A 23,739-nucleotide genomic window follows, 5' to 3' on the forward strand; every position below is an offset into this window, starting at 1 on the left:
TATGTGACCAATATGAAAAAGTAACCCATATTGTATATAGAAGTCAGAAAAATTCTTCCCTTCTAAGGCTACATTGTAAATTTTACAAAAATCAAGATCTTTACCATATAGTTGAGCCCAAGTTTATGTTTGATGGCCACATGAATCCAACACCATTGTCAAACCTATGATTGGAGGACTACTCAAACAATCTTCTACTTTATTAGTGCTACCCTTTTTATGATGAATGTTGAGGTGAAATTATTGCAAATAAGCTAACCTCTGCTGATGCCTAGCATTCTGTAACTTCCCTTATGTTTGTAGGAATTGCAGAGGTTTATGACTTGCATGTATTATAGTCTGTTTTCCCAAAATATAGTGCTTTCATTATTTATAGGGTTGAACAATTACATACAACTCCTTGTCATAGGTGGGGTACCTGCAAACTATTTTAGAAAATGTCTCGCTATGATATGCAACTAGATGCCCATGTTGCATGAGTACAGTGTCAAGAGCATAATCTGATGCATCTGTTTCTATTTCAAATGACTATTGCAAATCTAGAAGAACCAATATTAGAGCTAAACATAGTCTAAGTTTTAAGTCCTCAAATGCTTTTTTTTTTTCCTCTTTCCACCAAAATTTTTGTTGTGTTCCACCTTTGGGTGATTGATTAAGAGGCCATACTAAATGTGAAAAACCAAATACAAATCTATAATAGAAGTTGGATAGACTCAAGAAACTATGAAGTTCTGTGAAATTTTGAGGAGGTGGCCAATCTCTAATAATTTTTATATTTGTAGGGTCCATGTGAACACCCTCATGATCAATGATGTACCCTAAGTACTAGATGCTTTGCATACCAAAAGAGCACTTGTCTATGTTGGCATAGATTTTATGTTGCAAGTGTTCAAACCAATTTTTACTAAATATGAGGATATCGTCTAAATTAAAAACTTAAAAAGAATCAATGAAGGGTCTAAGCACATCATTCATCAACCTCATAAATGTGGCTAGTGCATTTGTCAAGCCAAAAGGCATAACCAACCATTCAAACAAACCTTCCTTGCACTTGAATGCAATCTTCCATACATCTGTTCGGTCAATTGATACTTGGTGATACCCAGATTTCAAATCAATTTTTGTAAAGAGTTTAGCCCCCTTAAGTTGATCCAGAAGGTCATCAACTTGAGGAATTGGATTCTATTTTTTACAATAATTTTGTTAAGTGCCCTGTAATCAATACAAAATCTCCATGTCCCATCGTTCTTTCTTTCCAAAACAATAGGGCTACCACAAGGTGAAGAACTTGGCCTGATATGTCCCTTTTTAATCAACTCCTGACTCTATCTCTTAATTTCATCATTTTCCAAAATTGATCTCATTTATATTGGTTCATGGGGCAATGGTGTTCTTAGAATTAGATCAACAGAATGCTTGACTTGGTAGTGTGTTGGGACCCCTGCTGGTGATTTAATCACACTATGGTATTCTTCTAAGATTTTATCCATCTCCTTTTTCTAGTCTACTATTGTGGCCACCTTAGTATGTGTGTTAAGGAAAATTGACTCTTTTTTTTCTCCGAATGAATCATGAGGAGTACAAAAGTTTTGGTTTGAGCAATTCAACATTTACATTGTTTAGCAATGATTAAAGAAGCAGCTTGAGTTGGACATACCTTTGGTATTCAATATCTCTTTTCACCAAGCTTGATTGTGACACTGTGTATTCTAGATTCATACACCCCATGCCTTTGATACATGTATGGTTGTCCTAGCAAAACATCACATACATCTAAAGGTGCTACATCATAGATTATTTTTTCCTTGAATGGTTTGATTGAGTATGATAGGCGACACTGCTGATTTATCTGAATATCTTTTCCTTCACTAACCCATCCCATAGAGTATGGTTGTGGGTGTCTTTTCATTTTTAAACTTAATCTCTTGGCTATCTCCATAGAAATTAAGCTCTTTTGGCTCCCACTATCAACAATAAAATGTAGAGGTTTTCCATCAACCCACATCTATGAATGAAACAATCTCTCCTCATCTTCTCATGGAACTACTTTCGCTGTTGCAACAATGGCATATAGGTCTACTTCTATTACTGAATCATTTTTAGGAGTTTCCAATGGTCTGGCTTCAAGCTCAACTTCCTCTCCTCATATTTTTTTCATCAAACTCTTAATTCTTCAACAGTCCTTTGTGTTATGAGTTGGACTCTTATGTATCTCACACCACATGCTCGTATCTGTTTGTGTCTTTTTTGTAGCCCACCATGCATTCTTGGGTGGATTTGAGGGAGGGTCCTTCCCCATTAGTTTTCCCCATAATTTATTACTGCCTTCACCCCTTGGCTTATTATTTGAAAAGTAATCCCTTTTTCCTCTCTGTTTTAACTCAGTTTTTGTAGCATATTTGTAAGCAGTTGCCAATGTTTTAATATTCAAGAATTCCATCTTAGTTTGAATGTATCTATCAAGCTCACTACGATATTTTAGAATTTGATGTTTCTCTAAGTCTTCTATGCCAAATTTTGCAGAGAGTGCAAGGAATGTATTAGTGTAATCTTGCACAAATTGATCCCTCTTTTGTCAAAGCAACTGCCATTTTATATATTTCTATTCATATGCATCTTCAGACAAGTATGCTTCTTTTATGTATTCCACAAATTCTCCCCAAGTGGGTTTGTTATAAGAGAGTATTTCCAACTCTTCTCCTTCCTCATTTTCTTTATTCAATACTCTCATATTCCATGCTAGTTTGATGTGATTTTCAGCTTTCAAGAGGGAAAATGTTATTTTTTCTACATTAGAAAAGTTATTTACATAGAAATATCATTCCAACTTGGATAACCAATTATCAAAAACATCAACATCGACTTTTCCTTCAAAATTTGGGATATCAAAGTTCACTTGTAATTTAAAAGGAGTGTTCCCATGGAACGATGCTACTGAATTCAACACTTGTTGGGTCTTCAAAATTTATAAGAACTTACTCAACATATCTTCTCGCTACCTAGACAAAGCCTCTTCCACCATCTTCTTCATAGAGTCTGCCGAAGTATCCAACATCTTTGGTTTTGTGCACCTTAGGAAAAGGTAATCTAATGGATTTCTTGTAGCCAATCCTAGTCTTTGATAGGAAGTTCTTGTATTAGTTGGCATACAAGAGTGCTACCACTCTAATACCACTGATCTAAATTGATGAAGTGGGCTACAAACACAATATTTGGTGAAGTGATTACTTGTGATACCAATGTTCAAATTTGGAAAATCTTGCAAAACTTGAAAGAGTTGTTTGCAAATCAAAAGTCATATTATTCATTGAGATTGAAAGAATATATACAATGATGGAATATCAACAGCCACCATAACATGAATTCCAAATCTTTATGTGGCTAAAAAAACAACAAATTAAGCTAAACTTATTCAAAACTAGGTGTCTAATTACCCCATCTTGTTGGGGTCATAACTTTTGAACCGTAGCTCATAATTCAAAACCGCTTATGCCATTGGAAAGAAGAACTAAAATTCTAGTTCAATCCCTAAAATAGCTATCTTATGGCTGCCCAATTTTAGGGACTGATTACAGTTTTTGGGTTAAAATTTTGAGTAGAAGACATCTGAAAAGCCCAAACAAAAAGGTATAGAAAAACTATTTAAAATATATGAAAAATACTTTCAAAAATATCAGATCTTCTATATAATCTAGATCAACTGAAAAGTATATGGAAATAATCCATATAAGGCATAATATCACATAGAACTTCATCATAGTAATTTCCAATCTTGAATTTCACAAGGCATTGTTCACTTACCAACAACTTATGCTTATCCTTTATCCAAGTAACTTGATATTGTTTAGGGTGTATAATCCTCTATAATTGCAACTTTTTAACCAACTCCTCTGATGCAGAATTTTTTGAACAACCACTATCAATGGTCACCTTCCAACATTTCTCAATAATCTTACATATGGTCTTGAAAAGACTTCTCCTTAGTAGGGATTCACCACCAGTTTTCTGATTACAAAAAGTTCTTCTAACCATCAAGTTTTCACCTTTCTCTAGTCCATTCAGTGGACTCCCATATTTTCCTTAGACTACAACATTTATGCTACTACCTTCATTCTTCTTCCTAGAATTGTTATATTCAAATACTCTATGTCCTTCTTCATCACATTTGAAATAGGTACCCTAAATTCCTCCTATTCCATAACTCCCCTAGTAAGAACCACCTCTTCCTTGGTAAGAACCACCACATTTCCACTCATTTTTACCTTTCTCATCACTTTTTCATTTGGACCTACTCCTACATTTCATCATATTGCCAGATCTGGTATTTTCTCCATGAGATCTACCTCTACCTCTTTGAAATCTTTCACCTCTTCTTCTTGGTCTTTTGTTCATGTTTCTTTTTCAAGATCTCCTTAAATTTCAAGGCATATTGATATGATTCTTCTACACTGTCTAATCTCACAAAACTGATCTCATCTTGAATTGCATTTCTTAAGCCATTTAGATATCTAGCCACTTTCTCTACCTCATCATCAACATGTCCAAATATAATGTCCAATCTGTATAATTCCTCTGTATATTCCTTCACACTCATATCCTTTTGCCTCAAAATTTACATCTTCCTCAACAAATTCAATTGATGATCAACAGGGAAAAACTTCTTCAATTTATTCACCATCTTCAACTAGATTTTGATCTTCTCTTTCCCTTTTCTCTGTCTATCAATTCACAAATGCTCCCACTAAAGAAAAGGGTGACCTTTCAACTTAGTAACTTCTACGTTCACTTTCTTGCTATTACGAGTGCCTGTTGGATTGTCTTGTTGGAAAGAATGCTTCTGAGAGGGGGGGGGGGGTGTGAATCAAAAGTACTAGTCTTTTTAACTATTTCAAATCCTTAATAACATATTTTTGAAATGAGCATGCATGCATATAAACTTTAAGCAATCATAAGAAACAAATATGCATCACCACATAACACTTAAGATTTGGTAACCCAGAAACCCTCCAGGAATAAGAAGGTAAAACTAGGGTGGGGATGATACCCACAAAATCACTGCAATAATAATGTTTAACCACTTCTGATGGTCTGCCCTATTAAAGGCCTGCCCTGTCAAAGGCTTTACACTGTATCAATAGTGACCTGGTTAAAGGATTTCAAACACTTTACATGAAGTGTTACCCTGTTAAAGGATTTAATCACCTATTGAAAGGATTTACAAAATAGTTGCTAAGCTAACCTATCATCATAGGGTTTACTTTCTAATACAATGGCTAATGAGTATTAGGTATGATAAACCTGATGGTTTACAATCCTTCGATTGCTGAATACAAGCACTTGATCTGCTCTTCTGTGATCTTGATCCTCTATGATCTAATTCTCTTCTCTTTGATATTAGACTTCCTTATACACTTTTTCCATGCTCTCTCTCTTCTCAATCTGTTTTAATCTTCCTTATAAAGACACTCGAAGACTTAGGGTTAGGTATGGATCTATGATCCATATTTAATCTCTAATTTTTTCTTATTCCTTGTACATCTTTTATTTGTTGCATGCCTTCTCCATTTTTCTTATTGGTTGCATGTAGATTGCATAGGAAATATAAATGATTTGATCTTATCACTTAGATCCTTCGAGATTTGTCTTATGTTAGCTATGAAAATGGTTTACATTTGAGTTTGTGAAGTTTCAAACTCATATGTTGATTCTAAGTTACTCGGCACTTACTGCTTCCTGATGCTCGACATCTTCTGTAACTCAGCTTCTTTACATGCTCCTATCTTGCTCGGCATCCTTTAAGACTCGACACCTGAATAATGCTTGGTACTTAGATCATGCTCGGCACCTGTACTTACTCGGCACCTGATCTTCACTCAGCACCTGAAGGCTACTCGGCACTTGAAGATTACTCAGCACCTGATGTCTTTTCTGACTCAGCTCATGTTGTGGCTCGGCTCCAATGTAGAATGTAATTAAGTGTGTTGGCACTTAGTTGTCAAAAACCATTATGAGGTTAACAATCTCCCCCTTTGACATGAGTGACAAAAACACTTAACTGACCTTATGAGTACATGTACTAAACTTACTCGGTATATACAGAGGTTGAAAAACCTTACTCAAAATTGCAAAATGTAGATATACCTCAAAATTTGTGTAACTCCCCCTGAGTTGATTGTGCCAGTGTCTTGTGCCGTTATGCTTAATGTCCTTTTTAATATATCTTCAACACATTATCTCCACCTTAGAGCCCTGAGTTGATTGTGCCAATGTCTCGTGTCGTTATGCTTAATGTTATTTTTAATATATCTTCAACATATTATCTCCCCCTTAGAGTATTATCTCCCCCTTTTTGATACTTATGTCAAAGGGTCCTAAATAGTAATGCCATGTTTGGCCAAAAATGTCTTGTTTACCTCAAGGAGTATTTGGAGAGCTGCATCCCAATTATTTAAGGCAATATCCAATGACTTTTGTTGGATTGCAAGCTCTGCTACAAGATCAACAAGTCCTTCATGTGTGGAAATATTGGGATCCTTCTTCAGGACTTTTTCTGCATACAATTGTTCCTTGTGCAATACTTCTAAGTGAGGAGTTATGGAGGCTTGAATTTGCATCAGCTTTTCTTTGATAGTGGCCTTTTCTGCTGATAATGCAGTTAATTCCCTCTGAGTGTGTAAGGTATGAGCAAATTGCTTTTCACTCTATGTAGGATCTGAGGGTAGTTGCATGCTAGAGAGTTTTAATTTACTCTCAAGATTCAAAATTTTCTGATTTATTTTGTGTGTGAACCTAGAAAAATCACACAATTTACTGTAAAGGGAGAATATGTTCCCTAATACACTTTTTACATTTTCTAATTTTTTGGCTAGGTCAACCTGTTCCAAAATTATGTTCTTAGCTATTTTCTGGTTGACTTTTCCCAAAAACTTCTTTTCTAACCATTCCAATAGTTTTGCATTAGTATCATGGTCTTCATTATTTACTTGATCAACTATATCAAATAATTTCTCAAGTATTGGCCTGTTTGCATCTGGAGGTTGAAGACTAAAAGCATCCATGAATATATCTTTTATTTCATTCATTGCCTACTTGTATTTGTATTCTCTTCTCATTGCCTCTTGTCTCCTCTTTTCTAATGCACTCTGTATTTCATTCATCTTTTCCTCATTGGGAGTGCTTGAATCATAATAGGGTATTTTGATTTCTTCATCAAGCTCAGGAATACCATAATGTATGGTCCTGGCTACCCTTGTAGAACTTGAACTTGGTGTACTGGCATATAAAATTATCTTTTTAGTACTCTGCTCATTACTAGGTTTTGTGGGAGTTGTTGTTTTTGGTAATTCAACCAAAGTTTGTATTGCGGACTCCTCTTTATTCTAGGTTTCTTCCTTCTCCTCTTCTTCTTCTTGCATGTCTTCTTCTTGTTGTGTTACTGCTGTTGGGGGTATACTCACTGTTTGAGCTGTTGTCCCTGTGATAACCTCTATTGTTGCACTCGGCTCATGATGAATTTGAGTGCCTAATCTTGGTGGTGATGGAGGTGGTAGAAATGTAAGTCCAGTAGTTTGAGTGATTTGAGGTGGTTGTTGTGATGGCACCTTGACCTCTTTAAGTTTATCTACTAACTTTTGAAGACTATCCACACTGACCAATATGGGATTTGTACATAATTGTGCTTGTAGATTCGTTTGGTCAAGGATCTTGGTAAGATCTGCTACAGTTAGTGGATTGATGTTTTGACAAGTGGTGTCAACAATATCCTTAATCTTTATGATTTCTGCAGGTGTGGTAGGTGAGTGAGGCGAGCTAGGAGGTGAAGGATGTGTGTCTTGCACACTTTGCTATTCATCAGTTCCTTTTTCTTCATCTTTCCTTTCCTCCTCTCTTTCTTTCTTATTTTCCTCTTCTTCAACCTTTTTCTCTTCTTCAGTTTTCTCTTCTCTCCTCTTCCTTCTTTCTTCCGGTTTGGCAGCAGCTTCTTCTTTGTATATTTCTTCAATAACATCTTCAAATGTTTTGTACAATTTTTTCCATACTCTTGTTGTTCTCTGCACAACTTCTTCAATTTTGTTTTGTAGGATGGAGAATACCCTATATTTGGGTGTAAACCTTTTATTATGCGTTTTGACTGCTTGAGTTACCAATTCTTTTGTCAAATCAGGCAGTAAGTTTGCTAGGGTTGATTCCCTCATTTCTTTCTCCATCATTAGGAAAAAATGCCATCTGTCTTCTACAATTTTAGACAATTTCTTTGGCAATTTCCCATCTAGTTCATGAGGTGTATACTTGAACTATGTCATAAATGCATAGACTAATTCTTCTATGCTATTTTGTTCCTCTTTACTGAACTTATTGAAATCAAGCTTTTTCATTTCATTTAGGTCTCCATTCCTAATCTTCTTACATAATATATCAATTAAAGATTTAGGAGGACTTACCTCTTCAATCTGATCTTCTTCATTAGTATCAGGTTGGGCCACATATCTTTTCCTTTTCTTTGGCTCTTCTTGTGCCTTTGTGTTTTTCTTCTTTGTGGCTTCCTCTTTAGCCTTCTGGGTAGAGGCCCTTGTTGTAGCTCTGGTTGTTGGCTTCTTTGGCGTTTGCACGACAGCTTTCTTTGGTGAGGGTTAAGAGGCAGGAGAGGTCTTTGTTTTCCTTTTAATGACTTTGCCTATGATAGGTGCTTCCTTGGTTTTTGTTTCCTCAGCACTCTCATCTTTCTCTTCACCTTGTTTTTGAGTCAGTTCAGGTGGCTCTTGTTCTGGCTCACCTTCTTCTTCTCCTTCACTGATCTCTTCTTCTTCACCTGTTGCACTTGATCCTTCAACACCAAATTTCTTCTTTATCTATTTTACCAACTTGTCCTTTTTCTTTACTGTTGAGGCTATCTTGAGTTCTGTAACAACTCTTGATTTTACAGTGTCATATGTCCCAAATGCTTTGGTAGATTTGTCCATTTTCTCTACAAGTAAAGCTGTGATGGCTGCAGAAGCTTGGTCAACATCAAGCTCATATCCTAATGGTCTTATCCATCTTGTTCTAGGAAGGACTGCTTGTATGTAGGTGTAATCAATATCAACAAGAAAACATATGTCATTTATATGCTTTTCTACCAGTGAGACTGGTATTCTCATTCTGTTCTTCATTTCATTTTTGAAATCCTCAAAATAGATAGACATTTGATCATCAAAGCTATCTCCCATTTGTGCAATGAAATCATTAATTTGATCAACAATTGTTTTATTTTGACTCCAGTTGACCTTGCCAAATGAAGGGAATTCCTTCATTACATAGAAGAACATGCAAACCAACACTTAACCAAATTTGAACTGTGCTCCCTTGAATTTTCTAATAGCTCCAAGATTTTCATTAATCTGTTGCAACAAGAATTCTGCAAGATCATAATTGTGGTCTTTCTTTACAATTTTGTATGCCACATCAATTGCTATGCAGGGTACACTATTTAACCTGCTGGATTGGTAGAACTTATGTGATATGATCCTTACAGAAAAATCTAAAAGAGGATCAGTAACAGTATCTATGGTCATTCCTCTATTGTTCCACTTTGCACCTATATTTTTCTCAATTGTTTCCTTCTTTTCGCTCCTCAATATTTTTGGCCGATCTAGGGTTGGAAAAACAGTAACCCTATGAACCATTTTCTTAGTAATCTTAACTTGCCCTTGTTCTAACCAGAATGATCCATCATGGATTCTGCTGAGTATAATGCGTATCCACTCATTTTTTAATACGATTGGGAAAACTAGGGCTTTGGTTAAACCCTTCTTTTCTATAATAGAAAACTCATCTTTCAGAATACCATTTTCACAAAGTTTGTCATAAGCATTGAAGATTTCCAAATCTCCTATTGCTCCTATTTTATAGTTGTAGCATTTTCGCACATCCTGAACCATAATGACTTTTTCAGGAATGGTGGATAGGGCACCAGCGGGATCATTTTTGTATGCAACCTCTGGTATTGATCTAAACTTAGGTTGCTTAACTTCGTTGCTGACAAGTTGAATTTCATGACTCATTTTCTCTTGGGTCATTTTTGAGCTTGTCACCATTTGTATCCGAACTAGGGTTTTAACAATCTTAAAGCAAAACTTTTCAAACTGTAAAACTTGGCACTTGTGGGAAATACCTGAATAGATACTTTGATCGCTTGGGTAGATGTTGATTTGCTACAAATCACTGGTTGAAAGCTTGAAAATCGCTCAAACGTGCTTGAAATAATCGCTCTTCATTTGAATGACTCAGGAATGAATTGAATTTTACTTATAAACGATAGAAGAAACTTTTGCATTTAATGCATTTTAGTACCTACACCTGTCACTCAGCTTCCAAATGTTCTTCAACTCAGCATCTAATAACTTTGCTGATAACTCGACATCCAAAGTAGTTTCACTTGGCATCCAAAGACGACTCGGCATCATTGTTCAAGTTTAGTCTTAGCATCTTATCTTATGCTTAATTCTTCTTTTCAGTGCTTCTTTGTCTTGGGACTAATGTATGATATAACTTTATATATCAGTCCCATACATCTCCCTTATGTTTAGTTTGATGAAGTGTGATCACTTGACCCGTTAGGTGAAGTGATCCCTTTGCTTGATGTACTGCACTCATCTTTCTTCTTCCAAGTCTTGTTCATTTGTCCTCTTATGACATCAATCTTTTCTTTTCCTTTGTTGGCATCAGTATTTGGTGCTTTGGACCTTATTGGACAGTTTTTGCTGGTATGACCAGTTTTTAAGCAACTAAAACATGTAGTTTGACTCAACCATCTTTTATAGTTTCCCTTCAAATGTGTTCTTATGCAATTTTTGGGTGTATGTCCATATTCTTGGCAATAGTGACAACTGTACCTGGTATTTTAATCCCAATAGTAGTGACTTTCATTCCCTTTTGCTAGTTGATATGATGTCCACATGGGCCTTGATTTGCATTCAAATGCCCTATGTCCATATTTTTTGCAGTTATGACAATGTCCATCAAATCTTTGTGTTCTTTGGATTTTGAATCTACAGTCTTGTGTCATATGTCCTTGCGTTTTACACTTGTGATAGTAACTCTTGCTTTTATTTGGCTGATTGATTCTTCTACTCCTGCAAATATTAGTAGTATGTCCTTTTTTATTACAGTAATGACAAGTGGGTTTAGAATCCTTACCTTTGTCACTTCTTTGCTCCACACTCTTTGATGATTCACCAACCTCAGTGTTGTTGTATCCAAGTCTTGATGTATCATGAGTTGATCTTGGGAATTTCAACAACTGTTCAAAGTACTTTATGGCTTCGCTTGACTTGTTGAAATTTTTTGCTATCTCCTTTTCTTTGTTTAGTTCATTCTGTAATTGTTCATTCTGCATCCTTAGAGTAGAGATCTCAATATCTTTCATATTAAGTTCATGATGAAGGTTCATCATTTGAGCAAGTGTATCCATCTTCATGTTTGAGATCCTTGTTAGTTCAGTACTCTTTTCTTCCAGTCTGTTTGCAAGATTTCTTTTGCCATCGTCCATCATGACTTTGTCCTCAATTTCTCTTTTCTTTTGTTCAGTGATTTCACATAACATTATAGCCTGTGATTCATGTTCCATCTTGAGAGATCTTATCTCATTTGCTTGATCTTTGTTTTTATCCATCAGTTCTTCTATTGCTACATCAAATTCTTTAGCGTTTCCATTGGCAAACACTTGTGTGGTATCAATCTCCTTGTAGTGTATGTCATTTTCAGCTATGGCTATCTCCTTTCTTCTTTTTAAAGATTTTCTTAATTCCACTCTAGCTTCCTCTACCTTTTGTAGAGCGAGATGCACATCTATCACCTGGTTTTCAATGATCTTTCCAAGTTTGAAGACTTCCATCCTTAGATCTTTTCCTCCAAGCTATTAGGCTTCTCTTTGAGAGAAACTAAGCTCTGATACCAATTGTTGGATTGTCTTGTTGGAAAGAATGCTTCTGAGAGGGGGGGTGAATCAGAAGTACTAGTCTTTTTAACTATTTCAAATCCTTAATAACATATTTTTGAAATGAGCATGCATGCATATAAACTTTAAGCAATCATAAGAAACAAATATGCATCACCACATAACACTTAAGATTTGGTAACCCAGAAACCCTCGAGGAATAAGAAGGTAAAACTGGGGTGGGGATGATACCCACAAAATCACTACAGTAATAATGTTTAACCACTTTTAATGGTCTTCCCTATTAAAGGCTTGCCCTGTCAAAGGCTTTACACTATATCAATAGTGACCTGGTTAAAGGATTTCAAACACTTTACATGAAGTGTTACCCTGTTAAAGGATTTAATCACCTATTGAAAGGATTTACAAAATAGCTGCTAAGCTAACCTATCATCATAGGGTTTAGTTTCTAATACAATGGCTAATGAGTATTAGGTATGATAAACCTGATGGCTTACAATCCTTCGATTACTGAATACAGGCAGTTGATCTGCTCTTATGTGATCTTGATCCTCTATGATCTGATTCTCTTCTCTTTGATATTAGACTTCCTTATACACTTTTTCCATGCTCTCTCTCTCTTCTCAATCTGATTTCATCTTCCTTATAAAGACACTAGAAGAGTTAGGGTTAGGTATGGATCTACTATCCATATTTAATCTTTGATTTTTTCTTATTCCTTGTACATCTCTTTTTTTTTTGCATGCCTTCTCCATTTTTCTTATTGGTTGCATGTAGATTGCATAGGAAATATAAATGATTTGATCTTATCACTTAGATCCTTCGAGATTTGTCTTATGTCATCTATGAAAACGGTTTACATCTGAGTTTGTGAAGTTTCAAACTCATATGTTGATTCTGAGTTACTAGGCACTTACTGCTTCTTGATGCTCGACATCTTTTGTAACTCGGCTTCTGTACATGCTCCTATCTTGCTCGGCATCCTTTAAGACTCGACACCTAAATAATGCTCGGTACTTAGATCATGCTCGGCACCTATACTTACTTGGCACCTGATCTTCACTCGACACCTGAAGGTTGCTCAACACCTGAAGATTACTCGGCACCTGATGTCTTTTCTAACTCGGCTCATGTTGTGGCTTGGCTCCAATGTAGAATGTAATTAACTGTGTTGGCACTCAACTGTCAAAAACCATTATGAGGTTAACAGTGCCTTCAAATTAAAAGAATTTCTCCATTTCAGAGATCTAGTCCAACAAAGTGTTGGTGTTCAATCTCATATCATAACTTGTAACTTCAACAATAGGCTTAGAATGTGCTCTAGACAAAACTCTTAATAATATTTCCTCATTAGATTCTACCTCAAGTTCAAGATTAGGGTTTGGTGCATTATCGACATTTCCTTTACCATGAACCATTTTGACAATAGGTTCTCACAAAATTGTCACCCTCAATAAGTTATAGGTCAAATCTTAAATCTTCCACCCTACATCCAATCCACTTAGGGTTCTACATGATCCAATCTTCATAAGGATGAGACCTATTAGAATGGGGTTATCATTGCACCAAAAGACTCTCTGTTAATGCCCAATACAACTGCTCAACTTACAATACATAGGAAGTGGTTAAGTCCTTGTCACAAATCCCAAGGGGAGCATTGAAAAAATTCCCAACAATCTCCCCCTCAATGTTACCAAAGGGTCTAATTTTTTGAGTCTATGACCACGCTCTAATACCACTTGTTCAAATGGGGTTATCATTGCACCAAAAGACCGATATGTCAATGTCTGATACAACCTCTCGACTTATAGTATAAAGGAGGTGGTTAAGCCCTTGTCACAAATCCCTCTAATACCACCTAATGCAAGGGAAGGATGATAATTAGGACTAGAGGCTCACCTAACAATCAACCAACCTTACACAATTAACACAACATGAGAAATTTGCAAGAAGCAATGCCAAAAAGGAAGGGAGAGAGAGAGAGAGAGAGAGAGAGAGAGAGAGAGAGAGAGAGAGAGAGAGAGAGAGAGAGAGAGAGAGAGAGAGAGAGAGATAAACATAAATTGTTCATTAATTCATCTATTTTGTTCAAACATGCCTGACTTTGAGGCCTTTTGGATTATGACCAATACAAGGATTCAAATAAATCTCAAAATTCATCCAACATGTGACATGCAATCTCCTTTCAGATTCTAACTCTAAGCTCAAAGCTATATAATTGATACCTAGATCTAGACCAAGACCCTCTAAGTTTATAGTTACCAAAATGACTTGTAGAAGATTCTAGATCATGATAAGGGGAAGTCCAACCACATAACAATCTACACACATCCCAATGATCAATCCAATACATTAAATTATGGCTTCAAATTAAATGTTCTAGTCAGCTCACAAAGGGAAACCAAAAAAAAAAACTTGGTGAAAGACATCACTTGAACAATCACAACAAAGTTCACCGAGGCACTTGGTAAATACTAAACAAAAACACTTCGAAAAAGAAGAATCTGAGCATCTCAGTGAATGAAGTTAGAATCACCTTCACCAAGCCAATCAACAATGAAGTCATCGAGCATGTCCACAAGTATATCTGAGCACACATCTACCAAGCAAGATAGTAAAGCAACCCAAGATGGTCCTACATCATTTTTAGATAGTGATATGACCCTACTCCTTGAGTTGTGTTAAAGGAATTTGTTGTACGTCATTAGTTCTCACTTTAGATTAGGGTTTTACAAGCAACTTCTTAGCTATAAATAGAAAACTTTGTATATTTAAAAGAGATATATTTGAGAAACAAGGGAACTTCCATTATTCTACAAAAAAGGCTATTTTATCAACCCTTAAAAATGTAATAGATATTTTGAAATTAATATATCAATGGTTCCCCAAGCCCTTTGCTTGTATGTTTTATTATTCCTTATGAATATTTTATGTGCTTTAAGTGACTTTAGAATTTGTAATGCGATTTTGTCTTGACAAACTATGCATTGGGTTTTTCTTCTTGAAAGTGCCATTGCATTCTTTCTCTATGTCACATACTTAGATAGTAATTTGAAAGTTTTGATTATTCTCCCATCTAAATCTAAGGGACACACCTTGTTATTTTCACTCTGTGAGGTAACCTGCGCACTTTGAGGTATTCCAAAGCTAGATGTTTTTCCTTGTTACCCTAGGAAATATTCCTTCACTTTCTCTCCTTACAAAGTAAAATATTGTCTTCTAACCCCAAAGGTTGTTCAACAAAAAACACACAAGGTCCCACAACAATTGAACTTTCCACAAAGGTCATTATGTTTGAGGGTAATTTTGGGTGTCAGTAGTACCCATGAACCCTCAAAATTCAATTTGAAATTGTATATGAACAAACACCCATCTCCAATGAATCAATCTCAATTAAATTTATATGATAAGAAACACCCATCATCAATTACCCAATATAAACCTAAATGAGATACTAACAATTACCTACTACAAATTATTTAGTTGAAACACAAATTATATACAAAAAAATACTAATTGTCAATGGAATGATCAAAACCAAATTATATATACACAAAAACCTATTGCCAATTTCCCAATCTAACCCCAAATTATAGGTTGACAAACACCTGTTATCAATGAACCAATCTAACATAAAATTATATACTAACGAACACTCATTGCCCATGAAACAATCTAATCCAAAATTATATATATGACAAGAAACCATCATCAATAAACCCGTGTGATCTTAAATTATAGATTGAAAAACACCCATCACTAGTAAATCAATCAAAATCTAAATAAAAAATTGACAAGCATCTATACCAATGGACAAGTTTAAACTTGAATTATATATTGTTTTTGAAACACCAAGTACTAGTGAACATATAAACCCAAATTATATACTAACAAACATCAGTTACCAATAAACCAATCTAAATCCAAATTATATATCAAAAAACCCTCATCACTAATGAATCGATCTAAATCAAAATTATATACTAATGAATCCTCGTCACCAATAAACCAATCTAGATCCACAATATACACTAATGAAAGACCCATCACAATGCACCAATATAAACCCAAAATAAACACCTATCACCAACCAACCAACTTATGGCAAAATCACATATTGAGAAACCTCCATTGCCAATGAAATAATCTAAACTCAAACTATGTACTAACAAGCACCGTTCACTAATGAACCAATGTAAACTCAAACTATATGTTGAAAATAACCATTCCAAATAAACCAATCTAAACACAAATCCTATTAGTTAGCAAACACACATTGTCAATTTATCAATGAGATAATAAAATCCTAAACTATATATTGACAAACATCCTTTACCAATGAACCAATATAAAATCCAAACCATATACTAATAAACAAATGTTGCCAATGACACAACCCAAACCCAAATCAACAAATATACATCATCAATTGATCAATCTAAGACAATATTTTATTCTTATAAATAGCCACCACAAATAAACCAATATAAACCCAAACTATACAGTGACAAAAATCCATCACCAATGAGCCAATATAAAACTGAAGTTATATATCAACAAACACCAATTGCTAACGGACAAATCTAAACCCAAATTACATATTAACAAATATAAATTGTCAATGAAGCAATCTAAGCACAAATTATATTCTAAGAGACACCCATCATCAATGAATCAACATTAACCCAAATTACATTTTATGACAAACACCTACCATCAATGAACCAATATTGGAGAAGAGTATCAATTGCTTACTTGCCCATGTTCCAATTACCATAGACTCCTTGCTGCCCAAAACCCCTAGTTACTAACTTTAAAGAAACCCAAAAATGATAACTAAAAGTCCATTGATAAATAAGTTATATCCTAATAGTCGTCCACTTATAGCCCATTAATGATATTTTGTAACAACTAGTGTGAGATTTGTTCATAAATATTGACAAACTTTTAAACAATATGTAGGATGGTTGCTCTAAGTATTGATAATTTTTTAGGTTGTTGTAGTGCATTGATATACTTGACAATACAATGAAATGACCACTTTATGACTCCTACATGCATAGTAGATCTGGCAATGTGTGTTATTCTACTCAAAACTCAAAATTATAACTATAGACAATTAAATTACATACAAATACTGACAAAGAAATTCAGAATTATAACTATAGACAATTAAATCTCACTTTGTTTTGCATCTTTTGTTTTCTTTCACCCTGATGATGGATCACGTAGTGTGATTCGAAACAAATGTTGATGATAAAAATCTTTACACAATCCAATCCAGCAACAAATCAATGTAATATAGACAATTAAATTTCATACAAAATTAAATTTGACCCAAATTGTACACAACATCAATGGCCAATAAACCACTCATAGCTCCAAAAACTCCCATTCATTGTCCCTCCTCTTTCCTTAGTTGCGTCCTTGTGCAGATCTACGCATTAGTGGGAAGATGAGCAAGTGAGCCATGTGGCCCCTGCAACACGAGAACGTGTTGGAGCACGTGCTGATGGAGAGCAAGGCAAAGCTCCATTCACAATCACATGGCCACAAGTGCAAGTGCAACATGCACTCACTCCACCCCCCATCTTCTCTTGGGCCGCCAACTAACAATGTACTCTATATTGGCAAAGTTAGTGTTTTGCCTCCTTTGTCCACCATTCAAACTCCAATGAACATTGAGATAAACTCCATCATACCACCCAAAACTGGGGATTCGTAAGACAAAATAATGACAAAAATATGGAGGAAGACAGGTTGTACCAGAAATCGCATTCAATCCATCATGGGTCTGCACATTTAAACAAAAACAATACAGCGAGACTGGACTTGTACACTCTTCTCTGTACTAGGACATCCTCTCCAAACAATAGGAAAACCAAAAAGTTGGAGATGTTTTTTTGACGGTTGCTCTTTTGCACGCTCTTCCAAGTTCATGCACGAGGCTAATCAATACAATACAATACAACTACACGTTATAAAGGACACTACTACGTCAGCATAACGCCCTAACCCTAATTTTACAAAAGTAGTTTTGCCTATACGGTATTCTAATCTCCGGGTCTTATCGTAGCTCATTAATGTGAGGATCTCGACATAGCAAAGCAAAGCAAAGCAAAGAGCATGGAATGATGGGCCACCTTTTTTGACTGAAATGCTTGTTCAAATCAAACATGTGAAGATTTGCGAGCCACAGTGAAGACATTACACACTAATCACGGGTCCCTCTGGTGCGTGGGTTAAAACATGAAGTCTGTCTGAATGTGGGTTTGGTTTTTGTAAGGTGAGGATTCATCCCGGGGAGCTTGGAATGCATTTGAGGGGCATTGGAGTTTGCAGTTGATGTACACTGTTAGTACAGAATGGCTGACAGGAAATTTTTGAGCAAGGCAACTCTTTTTGGTATTGACAAACTTTATAGTTTTTGATTTATCCTGTCCCTTCAACTTTTGTGACATTCGTGTCACATGTCTTCCGAGCTTCGAGATTGGAAATTGATGAGATATGAAGTGGGGATTTGTGGCTGCAGATGCATGATTGGACGTGTTAATTGTTTTCAATGTTTGTCCACGTACACTTCTGGCAATTTTTTTTGTATGGATGATATTTTTGAACCAACATTTCCCAAGGGTGAAGGCGTAGTCAGGCATTTCAGTGTAATCGTCCAAGGATTGTTGGTTTTGGTGCGAAAATGCACTTCCATACGAAGGAGAGGGCTTAGTTAATTTTTTTTAAAGTTAGAAAAAGCAAGGTAAAGGAAGTGCATTTTCATGGCTGTATAGCTACGGGCATTTTGGTGTAGGTAACGGTGGATTTCTTGGTTTAGTGCATACGAGGAGAGGATTCAATAGCCATGCATTGGTGTAGGTAATGGCAAATATTTTGATTTAGTACAAGGAAACAATATGAGGGCATTTTAATATATTCTCTGTCTATTTGATTATTAATTTCGAAGTTGTTTTGTATTCATGTTTTTTTTTGGTTTTTTTGTCTTGGGTAAAGCTTTTTTTCTTAGTTTGTGAGCTATTTAAGGAATTTTTCTGTTTTCTTTTCATTTTATTCTGTTTTATACTTTGAGGAAGCCTATATTATTATAATTCTTTTATTGTAAATAATGAGAAGTTTCATTTTTTATCTTTTATTTTGAATTTTTTCTTTCTACAACTGCATATTTTATTCTATCATTCTAGCTAGCTTATTTATTGGTTAAGCAAAAATTTTAGATGGTCTGAGCATAGGGTGCAAGAAAGAAGAACAAGTTTCTTTTGCATGTATTGAAGAGTTTTAAGAGTTTAGAAAGAATGAAGTCTCCACCATCTTCTTATCTATCGTCATATAACTATTTCGAATGGAAGGCAATGGTTCAACTTCAACTCAGAGGTAAAGGCTTATATCAAATAATAATGGCAACAGAGGTAGAACCAAATTATATAGTTGAAGAATCCAAATATTTCAACCACATGGATGAGGCTTTCTTTCTTCTCTGTTTATCCATGTCTCCAGAATTATTGTTTCATGTTGAAGCATGTGCAACTCCAAACCAAGTTTTGACTATGTTAGGGGGTCTTTTTGGGAAGCAGGATGAGATGCAAGACCACATTCTTGAAAATGAGCTCAACTCATTAGATCCAAGTAGTTTTGAGAATATTCAAGACTTCTTCACAAAGTTCAAGGCTTTATTATTTTAGCTGAAAGATGTGGAATTGATAAATCCACACAAGAAAGAAAATTAATCCTTGTTATTTTGTCAAAATTGGGTCGACAGTATATGGTGCTTGTCACTACATTTCACACTATTAGGCTTACAATAAGAGCAAGTTGGTAGATGCCTAAACTCAATGCCTTTATTGAATCTTTGATACATGAGCAAGATAAGCTCATAAAGATGGGTACTTTCAAAAGTTCCAAAGTTATGCTCTTGTGCATACAAGTGAGAAGAAAAATCTAGAATCCAGTCAACAATCTAAGAAATCAAAAGAAGTTGGATGAGCCTTGTAGTTTTTGTGGTATGGTGGGACATGCAGTCAACAGATATTGGATCAGACTAGAGATCTTGGAGAATGCTATGCAACAAGATCAGATTTCATCCCCTAAGTCTTCTTCATCATAGACAGGTCAAGGTCATGCTCTTACTACATGGGGCTTGCCTTCTTGTCCTCTTTAGTGGCACACCATTTCAGTGGACCTCTCATGCCTTGACTTTTAATATTTTGGAGGGGTTTTCTATTGTCTGTGTTGTTGCTTCCTTGGATCCACAGTTGATTAGTTTTGTAGACAACTGTCACCTATATTTTCAACTAGCAATTTAGTTTTGCATGGTTGAGTGGTGTCATTAGGGTCACTTGTATAGATTTAAGTGTCATCATCTACATCCTTAATTGATACACGTTTTACCTTTGTTTTCCATCTATTCATTGTTTGGGGGCTTCTATGTAAATTATTATCTTCTATATCTTCAATTGACAAACATTTTACCTAGTTTTCCATCTACTCATTGTTGGAGTAGTGTCATTGCTTGGGCACTCATGCAGATTGATCTTGATTTTTATCCTAGCTTCAAAGAAGGTTTTTCATTCAACACTATGATAGTTATCATTCAACAGTCGTCCACACTTTTCTTGTGTCTTGAAAGATGTTTTTTCTAATGCATATTTTGAGGGGGGTTTTGTTCCTATTGGGGTTTTCCTCTTTCCTCTTTCCTTTTATTAGGATTTTCTTTCCTTAGTTAGTCTCAATTGGCGGTGTTAGAAAATAAATCTTAGCATGTTTTTTTGTGTTTTATCCATATTTTTTTTGGATAAAGCTTCTTTTCTTGGTGTGTAGGCTAACCAAGGAATACTTCTAATTTTTTCAATTTAATTCTCATTTCCCTCTATTTTATACTTTGAGGAAACCTATATTATTGTAATTCCTTCATTGTAAATAATGATAAGTTTCATTTTTCATCTTCTATTATGAATTTTTTCTTTGTACTTGACTGCATATTTTGTTTTATCATTCTAGCTAGATTATTTGTTGGTTAAGGTAAAATTTTACAAAAAGGAATTAAGAGATAAATTAATTAAAAGTTCATTTCATGATATTTCTATTAGGATTTAAATGTGTAGTTCTTAGGATTCATTGCATCTAGGTGATACTCTTCGAGATCTTAGTACTATTCCAATTCAAGCACACTTAATTATAGAGTTTCTTTTATGATTAAACCCACTCTACTTGCAACCTCATTTGTGAAACCTTTAGTAAGTGTTAGGCCTTCTAAAAAGTTCATTAGAAAGCCCCTTAAGCTCATCAATTGATAAATAGAATATATTTTTCATGTATCAATAGTCAAATTTTTTGCCAATTTTTGGGGTTTGTTATTGGTCTATTTGTGCGCCACTATTATAACATCTTGGATGACTCTTAGAACACTTCTATATAAGTATTGACAATTTTGAGTGGTAAATATTGGGGAATCTCTAAGTATCAAACAACACTTTGAATCGACCACATTTTTACCCTTTGATGTTTAACAAATTCTAACTGAAGCTTTGTTCGCACTAAGAAGACAAAAATTAAAATTCGAAGCTAAGACAAATCTAAAGAGAATGAAAAACCAACCCTTTAAATTTGAGTTATAGTTTATGCTCTTTAGTTGCATGAAGTTAGCTATAACATCTATTGGTTTACTTCCCCCATATGGGGAGAGGATTCAAGAGCCATGCATTAGTGTAGGGAATCATGAATATTTTGGTTTAGTATAGGGTAAGGATATTTTTAGTTGAGTACATTCTAAAATATTCTTATGTATTTAATTTTTTTATTATTGATTTTAAAGAAATTGAAAAATGTTAACTAAAAGTTTATCATCAAGTTTTACATGTATTATTAGTAGTCAATTATTATTTAGTTTCTTGGTTTGTAACATTACAAGTGTAATTGTCATTGCACAAATAGATCAACCTAATAATGCTTGATACAACCACTAGACTTATAGAATCCACAAGAGATGGTACAATAATGATATGAATGACAACAATGCACTATTAATAATCCCTCCTAGCATCACTTGTTGTAAGTCCACATCACTCATAGAGGATATTCAAACCTATGACCAAACCCTCATACCAATTATTACAAGTGTGGTTGTTGTTGCACTAAAAGATTGTCCTATCAATGTCTGTTATGAACACTGGACTTACAAAATCACAAGAGGTAGTTAAATGAATCTCGCAAGGGATATTTTCATACTGCCAACACATAATTGGTCCATTTTTGCCCTAGTGGGATATTTTTGAATGACTTTTATTTATTTTTAATAAGTATTGGCAATTTTGAGTGCACAATTATTAGGGCATCCTTAAGTAGGAAATAGACAACACTTTGAGATGGCCATTTTTTAACACTTTAATGCTTAGCAAGTTCTGCATGAATCTTTGTTAATTCTGAGAATCCAAAACAAATAATAGTGTTACAATATATAGTCAACCAATATAACTAGGCAGTGGGTGGGCGGGTGAAACAGTTATCCAACTAATATAGCAATTATCAACCTCATTAAACTTTAATCATATGAGCAATATAATCTGAAACCACAACAAGATGTTCATGCACAATAACACCAAATGTGTTAACTAGGGAAACCCTTGATCAGAGGAAAAGCCCTAGTGGGGATGATACCCACAAGATGATGTACTAATATAAATATTCCTTGTTAGAGGATGGACCCAGTTGGGATTCTATAACAACATTTAGTACATATCAACCCCTGTTAAGAGACTTTGAATCCTTGTTAGGAGATTCCAACCTTGTTAGGAGTTGTGCCAACCTTGTTAGGAGTTGTAGAAGACAGATGGACTCACTATCCAAACAGCTTCAAGGGCAAGACCAATGAACCCACTGCCCAAATGATTTTTGTATTATTCCTTGCAGAATAATATAAATGAGTAGTATTGTTCCTCTCTCTCTCTCTCTCTCTCTCTCTCTCTCTCTCTCTCTCTCTCTCTCTCTCTCTCTCGTCAACTGGAATTTTGTTCCTTCTGATCTTGTAACCAGATCAAAAATCTTGCATCATAATCCCTTGGATTCCTTACTCACATTCACCAAACACTCCGCTCCTTTTTGCACTTTACATTCAATATAGTGATTACTTCTACATTACAAACAAGGAAAGCATCTTTCCTTTAGACTACATCTTCAAAATAATTTCTTGAGTCGGCCTTGAGGCTTTCCCAATTAATTATAATAAGATAATTAATTAATTCATAATTACAATAAAACTGTCGTCTCACAATCTATATAACTTCTCATATGTGTGACACTAGGGCTTGCGCACTCACTGGCATCATTATCAGATTATCTTATGTCCTTGGCTGACGATGCACCTCCAGATTATATCTCTGTTAGAAGATACAATACACACATCTGAAAAAACTTCTTAGGTACTCCATCTTTAAACTGCTCTCCATAAATCAGACATATCTTCTGTACATCTTTGACTTAGATACTGCGTATTGAATCTCAACATTGGGACACCATATAGAACATGGCTATGAATGTGCATCACCAGATGATCAAAACATTGTCCATACAACTAAGATCTATGTTTTTTACTTTATTAGTCATCATAGACTTACTGCTATATTGACATCAATGACAAATGCAGTCATGAATGCAACATGTCAATCATGCTAACAATCTCCTCAAGTGTTATATCAATTCTTAGGATACTCCCCCAAAGGAATACCATTAGCATTCATGCTAACAATTCCCCCCTTTGGAATTGATGGCAACATAGATCAAAAATATATAAGTTCCAAGAA

Source organism: Cupressus sempervirens, chromosome 6 (genome assembly GCF_028749045.1).
Source record: "Cupressus sempervirens isolate cs-2001-9-10 chromosome 6, ASM2874904v1, whole genome shotgun sequence".
Lineage (NCBI taxonomy): Eukaryota > Viridiplantae > Streptophyta > Pinopsida > Cupressales > Cupressaceae > Cupressus > Cupressus sempervirens.